This window comes from Cebus imitator, unplaced genomic scaffold, assembly GCF_001604975.1.
Source record: "Cebus imitator isolate Cc_AM_T3 unplaced genomic scaffold, Cebus_imitator-1.0 Scaffold200, whole genome shotgun sequence".
Taxonomy (NCBI): Eukaryota; Metazoa; Chordata; class Mammalia; order Primates; family Cebidae; genus Cebus; species Cebus imitator.
This window is the reverse complement of record NW_016107515.1, coordinates 1,141,943-1,150,725: the sequence shown is the minus strand read 5'-3', so window position 1 is coordinate 1,150,725 and position 8,783 is coordinate 1,141,943. Positions and strand designations below refer to the sequence as shown.

Here is an 8,783-nt window from a genome sequence, read left to right as displayed (position 1 = left end):
GCAGGAAAATCACTTGAACCCGAGAGGTAGAGGTTGCAGTGAGCCAAAACTGCACCACAGCACACCAGCCTGGGCAACAAAGTAAGACTCTGTCTCAAAAAATTAAAAAAAAAAAAAAAACCCTACAATTTTGCAACACCTATTGTAATAACCGATTTCAGGATCAGGATGCTGAAACCACTGGGTGAAAGGCTATAATGAAACAGGGTATTTACAAGGTGCCAAAATAGTGTCCCATAGATTCCTCTCTAATAGCTGAGGAGAAAATTTTACCTTCATTATGGAGAGAATTGGCTGCTGCCATCTCAGCCAAGGAATCAAAATTAGCATTGCTCATAATGGGATAACCCGTCATTAAGTGCCTCCTGATGTGACTCAATGTGAAGTATACTTCACCTATGATGAAGCATTCTCGTCAAAATGTTTAACCTGGATGCATCTCAATCAACTTCCAGTTTACAGGAAGTAGAGGAGCTAGGGAAACAAGTTAAATGACACCGTAAGGAAATACTCAATGAATGAAGAAGGTTACACATCCTATAAGACAACTGGAGCTGGTCTCTTCAAATAAGTTAATGCCAGGAAAGGAGGGAAAGGGGTAAAGGAACTATTCTTAAAAGAGAGTACAAGAAACATAACCAAATACAAAGGTTGTCCTTTGTTTGGATCCTGGTTTGTCAGTTTGTTTTAAAGAAGTAAGGGTACCATAAAAGACATTTTTGAGACAATTAGGAAAATTTAGATTTAACTGATGTTTGATATTGTATTAGGGAATTACTTTAATTTTCTTAGATGTGAAAACAGTAGTTACACACGTATAAAGTATATGTGATTTTATATAATGTAGTTATATATATGGAGATATGGTTGTATGTATATGCATGTATTTGTGGTTTGAGAGGAAGAGGGAAATACTATCCTTATTCTTAGGAGATACATGTTGAAAACCTAGGGGCTAAGTATTATGATGTTTGCAACTTACTTTCATATTTTTAACAACAAAAAAGAGAGGGAGGAAGGAAAGACAGTAAGAGAGGGAAGGAAAAAAGAGAGAGCTGGGAAGGAGGGAAGAAGGGGAAAATAAGAGAAGGGAGAGGGAATAGCAGAGAAATGACTCAAATATGGCAAAATGTTAACAACTGTTGAATCTAGGTGGAGAGAGTATATAAATGTTTGCTGTACTTTTTTAATTTTTTTTTTTCTTTTTATAGAGACGGGGGTTTCATCATCTTGGTCAGGCTGGTCTTGAACTCCTGACCTCAGGTGATCCACCTGCCTCGGCCTCCCAAAGTGCTGGGATTACAGTCTTGAGCTACCACACCCGGCCTATTGTTGTACTTTTTATACTCCAACTCTTAGATGTATATGACATTTTTCATAATAAAAAGTTGATGGAGGAAAAAGAGAAGAACAATTTAAAAAGCAAACAGTTTAAAATTCATGTAATACCATGAGACTGTCAGGAAATAAGAGCACTGTTACTCAAGGTCTGTGAGACTATAAATTGTTGCAACGTGACTGCAGGGCAATGTGGCAGTGTCTATCAGATTTATAAAAGCATCTAGTAAGTATGCCCAAGATCCTGTCCTGAAGACACTCCATATGCACAGTTCTTCTTTACACCATTATCTATAATAGCATGCATCAGTCCAAACTGGTTACATGAATCGTGGCACATTTGTACGATAAATCAGCATGCATCTTTTAAATTAAATTATCTCCTCAAAACATGGTTGAGAGCTCTTTGGGGAAAAAATATGAAAGATAACTGAATCATATTTTACTTAAAAAATCAAGGTGTAAAAATGTATGTCTAGGAAGCCTACACAAGAATGTAGCTGGGTGGCTAGAGGGAATGAGAAACATTTTTTTTCCCCTGTACTCCCTTTTGTACTTTGTTTTTTTTTTTTTTAAGACCAAGTCTTGCTCTGTCTCCCAGGCTAGCGTGCAATGGCATGATCTTGACTCACTGCAAATCTCCACCTCCTGGATTCAAGTGATTCTCCTACCTCAGCCTTCCAAGTAGCTGGGATTACAGGTGCATGCCATCATGTCCAGCTAATTTTTGTATTTTTAGTAGAGACAGGGTTTCACCATGTTGGTCAGGCTGGTCTCAAACTCCTGACCTCAGGTGATCCACCTGCCTCAGCCTCCCAAAGTGCTGGGATTACAGGTACGAGCCATGGCACCCAGCCCCTTTTGTACCTTATTAATTTTGCATCACAGATATATATAGTAATTCATTCAAAAACTTTGTCAAGTATTGATTGACTGTAGCTGTAATGAACTCTTCATGTCTCCATGCTTTCACTATCAAAACTTAGTTATAGTGGAGTTGCAGGACACCTAGTAATTAGGGTCTGAAGTGAATATGTAAGGTGAAAAATAGCATACGACAAAAATATGCCTCAAAAATCCCTTAAGGATATGCCATACTTGAGACCAACACAGCATCTCAATAATTATAACACAGCTAATTTTTACTCCAGCATTAGAACAGTTCACTGTTTCTTCAACTGACTAGTGGATAAAATAGCTGGCTTGTATTTAGGCCTCATGTTGTGACGTTAAAAGTGTGCATCTTTAAAATACCATAATCACACACATCACAGCTAGAAAAAAGGCATTCAGAACTGAAACAGACTGAAACAGATTCCCATTTCCCATCTCACGTTTGATCCAGAATCTTCACTGTTTAGGTTGTTTCTCTTTCTCTTATTTTTGTCACCAAATGCATAAAATTTGAGTTTGCATAAATGTACATAAGATATGCTCTCAAAAATATATTTCAAAAATTAAGCAAATTATTACAGTGAAAAGAGAAAGTCACAATTCAAGTGTAATGGGCTAACATTTGCTGACTAGGAGTAAGTACTAGCAGGCTTTAACAAAATTCTCAGGTCAAGATGAAAAGGAGAGGGTCTGGCCAGGAGGGTCGCTCAAGTCTGTAATCCCAGCACTTTGGGAGGCCTAGGTGGGTGGATCACTTTAGGTCAAGAGTTCCAGACCAGCCTGGCCAACGTAGTGAAATACTGTCTATACTAAAAATATAAAAATTAGCCAGGTATGGTGGCACTGCCTGTAGTCCCAGCTTCTCGGTAGGCTAAGGTGGGAGAATCGCTTAAACCTGGGAGGCAGAGGCTACAGTGAGCTGAGACGATGCCACTGCACTCCAGCCTAGGTGACAGAGTGAAACCCTGTCTAAAAAAAGAAAAAAAGAAAAGGAAAAAGGAGAGGGTGGTAATAACATCTCTCAGTCAACATCACATATGATCTCAGGTTCTGACCTTAGCTGCAGCCCATTCCTTTATGTTGGTATTCCCATATACCGATATATATATTCTTCAGTCTATACTCTGAGTAATCATAACTGTACTAAAGTCTAGTCAGCTACCATTGCAGCTAAAAACTCCCCAATATTTCTTTCTAACCCTGCCCTCTCTGATGAGCTCCAGGCCAATATTCCTACTAGATACTTCTCTTCTTAGGCAATTCATCCATAGGCAACTCAAATTCACCATAACCCAAACTGAACTCATTTTAGTAGAAAGAGGCCACACAAAAGCAAAGAAAATTCAACTTTTCTCAGAGTTGAAAATGAACACAAAATGGATTACAGCAGTGATAAAGGAACCTTAAGGAAAACATTTTGCTGGATACAAAATTTTTTTTAAAAAAAGGAAAACAGGCCAGGCGCAGTGGCTCACGCCTGTAATCCCAGCACTTTGGGAGGCCGAGGCGAGTGGATCACGAGGTCAAGAGATCGAGACCATCCTGGTCAACACAGTGAAACCCCGTCTCTACTAAAACTACAAAAAATTAGCTGGGCATGGTGGCGCGTGCCTGTAATCCCAGCTACTCAGGAGGCTGAGGCAGGAGAATTGCCTGAACCCAGGAGGCGGAGGTTGCGGTGAGCCGAGATCGCGCCATTGCACTCCAGCCTGGGTAACAAGAGCAAAACTCCGTCTAAAAAAGAAAAAAAATTAAAAATAAAAATAATAAAAATAATAAAAAAATAAAAAATTAAAAAAAATAAAAAAAGGAAAACAAAGGGTTTTCCAGACCTATAAGTCAAGGGTGCATTCAAGCTGAATGCATTAATACGTCTAAAAACAAATGCCTTAATCATAAAAAAATCTAGGAAACAAAAGCAAGCAGAAGAGGTGAAGGAAGAGGTTTTGCCATAGGGAAAAACCATCCTTAAAAGTAAGCTGAATGAGCATGTCTCAGTCCCAGGCCAGCAGACGTCTTACTTCCCTGGTAAAATCTTCCTATATGAAAAGAATATTCCAGTCATTTGGCTTGAGTCTTCAGGTCCCTCTGGCTCGTTGGAAAAAAATTAAACTAGCATATTAATCAGGAACTAGTAAGTAAATCCGCCTATCAGAAATGAATATACTAATCATGTCAACACACTTATATCATCATAAATTAATAAATTAAAATTTCGGTTTTACACATCAGTCTTGTAAGTTAATGATAGTCCAACCCAGGGATAAGGGGGTGTCTTGGGCATGCTGAGCAGATCAAATTTCTGTAAGTGGTAAACCAAGGGCCGGACCTAGGATGATAGTAAATACTAAATCTCCACATGCAGCTATGTAAATGTAAATTTAATTAAAATTAAGATTAAATATTCAGTTACTTCATTATAAAGCCACACTTCAAAACAGCCACACTGTACTATATTGAACAGTGCCAACACTGAACATCTCAATCGCTGCAAAAAGTTCTATGGGACAGCACTGTTCTAAAAGGTAACCTCAAACTAACCTATTCCAAGTTGTTTTAGGAAACAGCCTGACAGCCCTAGACGGCTAACACAGAACCTGAGAGCTGGACTGTTTTCTACAAAAGGTAAGAAATATATAACAACTTTTTCTTTTCCTTTTGCAATGATTTCTTGAAATCAGAATATATAGTTTTAGTCTTTAGGATTTCTGCCCCTCTATTACTAGATGATACTCTAATCTACAGGTAGTATAGAACAGAGGTAAGAAGCATATTCTCTGAAGCCAGACTGCCTGGGTTCATATCTCATCTTTGTCCCTTATAAGATGTGTGACCTAGAGCATGTTATTTAACCACTCAACCCTTTAGTTTCCTCACCAATAGGGTGGAAATTATGATACCTACCTCATTAGGTTACTACAGTTTGAGTATCCCTAATCCAAAAATACAAAATCCAAAGTGCTCCAAAATCTAAAATGTTTTGAATGACAACATGACACTCAAAGGAAATGCTCACTGAAACTTTTCAGATTTCAGATTTTGGATCAGGGATGTTGAATCAGTATACAGCAAATATTCGAAAATCTGAAAAAATTCCAACATCCTCAACACTTCTGATCCCAAGCATTTTAGACAAGGATACATAAGGATAAAATTAAGTTACATGTATAAAGTATCTAGAATCATGCTCAATAAAGAGTAAGTGCCCAGTATTAACTATTACGTCCGACACTACTACTACCACCACCACCACCAGTGTTAACTATTACTTCTGCTATTACTACCACCACCACCACCTGACTATACTTCATATGACAAGGTGAAAAATGGCTCACGCCTGTAATCCCAACACTTTAGGAGACCGAGTCAGGCAGATTACTTGAGGCCTGGAGTTCAAGACAAGCTTGGCCAACATAGCAAAACCCCATCCCTACTAAAAATACAAAAATTAGCTGGGCATGAAGGCACACATCTGTAATCCCAGCTACTTGGGCAGCTGAGACACCAGAATCACTTGAACCTCGGAGGCAGAGGTTGCAGTGAGCCACAGTCTCACCAGAGGGGAAATATTAGCAAATGGGGAAGTATTAAACTAATCAAGGATCACAAAATCAGAGTGTCCGCCTATGATAAAAAGAAATTTTAAGATGAAAGGGAGCAGGATATTCTCCAGAAAGAATATTAAATACCGAAAAGAGTCATGCTTTCAAGAATGTTGCCTGACAATGCCTTACTTGTAAGGATGACAAACCACAGGCCAAAAGAAGTCTATATAATGAGCTACTGAGCTATTTAAATAACTAATAAATACTAACTAGGAACTGAGAAGATACAGGTTTGAGTTCACTGGACCAAGTGATACTTCCCTGTATAAAGCACATTTCAATATTTAAAGGCATTGTCTCTCCTATACTCCCTAAATTACCTTTATGTTCACTTAATGAACTGACTGAAGATCTGGTTTTTCAGTAAGCAAGCATTTAATCGTATTAAATGATTAAAATACCATGCCAAACAATGACCCAGCATGTGTTCTTTGAGTGGAAACCTGTTGTAGAAAATCACACCTTGCTCTTGCAGACAGGCAATTTGAAAATCTAGAAGTTGAAGTATAAACTTCAGCAAGTATAGCAAGACGGAAAGAGTCAGAACTTTGAGGACACCTAGACCCAAGCGTAAATCTTGGTTCTACCGTTTACTAGCTGTATGACCTGAGTAACCAGCACTTTATGCTTATGAGCTCCATTTCACTAGCTGTAAAATGCAGGTGAAGCACTATGCCAATTAAATTATATATGTAAAGTGCGTACAAAGGTAACTGGCATGTAGCACATGTTCTCAATAAGCAGTTGCTATAGCTAGTAAGCCTTCCCAAGAAGACCCTCCAAAGAGTCCTCAGAATAAACTATCACCACTTTATGTGAAACTGCAAAAAAAATTTTGACCAGGTATTAACTTTTATATAAATCATGTGAGAATGCTTCAAAGTTACCATTTGTTTTCCATGTTTTACAAGCTATTCCCCAAATATTATGTCCCTATTTACTGTATTTCCTGTTAGACTATGAATAAAAACCATTTTGGACTTACAATAAAAATAACTGAGTTAGGTGTGGTGACTCATGTCTGTAATCCCAACACTTTGGGAAGCCAAGGCAGGCGGATCACTTGAGCCCAGGAGTTCGAGACCAGCCTGGGCGGCATGGCAAGACTCTATCGCTACAAAAAAGAAATTAGCTGAGCATGGTGGCACATGCCTGTAGTCCCAGCTACCTGTGAGGCTGAGGTGGGAAGATCATGTGAGGCCAAGAGGTCAAGGCTGCAGTAGGCCATGTTCATACCACTGCAGACCAGCCTGGACAACAGAATGTCTCAAAGAAAATTAACAACTGCCCTTCTTACAGTAAAACAAAGTTTTTACCAGCAATTCAGCCACATATGCCTTCACTGATCCACACCCAAACACGGCCAAACATGACACTATGCAAAAACATCTAATATTTCCTCTTTTTCGTATTAATGGACAAAAGAAATAAAGAAAAATATTTTTCAAAATTTCTTTCAGCGAGTTGAGTTCCACAAAATGAAACAATACAGGGTAATTGCTTACCTGGAAAATATTTTGTACTTCAGATCCACCAATCCAGAATGAATGGGGGTTTTCCCTTTCAGACTAGTCTGAGAAAAGACAGCAGTCAAGCATCTTCCAAGATTCTTTCCGTTTACTGTATCCAGCTTTCTTCAACAAAATCCCAAACATGCACTTCGGTAACTGTTGAAAGACAGAAAGCAATCCATACACCCACCATGGCACCAGCGGCACAGGGCAGCCTCCAAGAAACAGAAGGAAGGGTCAATGGAATGGTGGATCTGAGGCACAGGAAAAAAGTTATAACCCCTGAGTCAGCTATTTGGCATAAAATGCCTGCAGCAGCATTCCTCACCTCTGTGTTGAAAGAAGGATACAAAACTCATGACAAATAATGGAACAACCCTAATATTAATATTTACTCATAATGAAGAGCTGCAGTTTCCAAATGAGAGCAGCTAAAAAAACTTATCCTATTGTCCACATAAATTGTCATAGACTATTCAGCTACACTGAACTTCCCTATCCATTCTCTAAGACAGCTCCTCCACCATTACAAAAATAGTATGTCAGCCAAAAATAATGATATTAGAGGGCTCAAATATCTACCATAAAGATATTTATTTATGCACCTAACAAATCTTTTGGTTTGCTACACATAAAACATCATATCTACATATTAACCAAATCCTCTACCCTTAGCAAAAATACACTATGTTTTAAAACATATAATTTAAGAGTGAACTTCTGACTCAATAAAGGCCAGTCCCCTACAATGGCCAATCATCAGTTAAACTGGGGAAAATCATAAAGAATGCTAATAAACAATTTACTAGGTGACATCATTAAATATTAAATCCTGTCCATATTATATCAACATTCTTTTTCTATCTTATCAAATTAGACTACAAATTCTAAACAAACTAAAAGGGAGAGAGAAAAGGCATTCAACAAGACAACAAAGATAAAAACAAAAAGACTGGACTCATTTGCACATAAATTTGCTACTTCCTCAATTGCTACACTACGGCCAAAATGTTCCTGCAGTAATTATAGTAATACCTACCTTACTGAGGAGCTACTAATTGGCCAAGCCCTTTACATTAATTACCCATATTTAATTCTCAAAAAAGATGAGCAGAAAAGTCCCACATCTACTAGGTAGTAGAGCCCATGCCCTTTTCATGGAGCACTATGGACTCCACAATTCAAGGGTCAGAAAGCCTATAATTTCGGAGAGAGAAGAAACCAAGCTTTGCTCTCAAAAGTCCTAAATTAATTAACATCAAAATGGAGAACTATGAAAATACAGAAGAGTAAATATTTCAGCCCAGATGAATCAGTTGAGCCATTCCAAAAGGGTTAATTCCCTAGATCTTGCCATTTAAAAAAGCATTTAATTAACAAAGACCCATATAATTCTAAGGCCCACTATATATATATATATATATATATATATATA

General features: G+C 38.1%; 1 protein-coding gene across 9 annotated transcripts in view; it reads right to left on the bottom strand.

The window, feature by feature from the left end:
* FBXW11 (F-box and WD repeat domain containing 11) overlaps nucleotides 1-8,783 on the bottom strand; it is a 149,775-nt gene that overhangs the window by 131,238 nt on the left and 9,754 nt on the right. For 3 of the 9 annotated variants that reach the window (XM_037745423.1, XM_037745425.1, XM_017547680.2), the window contains exon 2: nucleotides 7,343-7,504. The exons of the other annotated variants lie outside the window; for them this stretch is intronic. The gene's annotated coding sequence lies outside the window, so the exon portion shown is untranslated. The remainder of the gene's footprint in view (nucleotides 1-7,342; nucleotides 7,505-8,783) is intronic. 9 annotated transcript variants of the gene reach the window in all.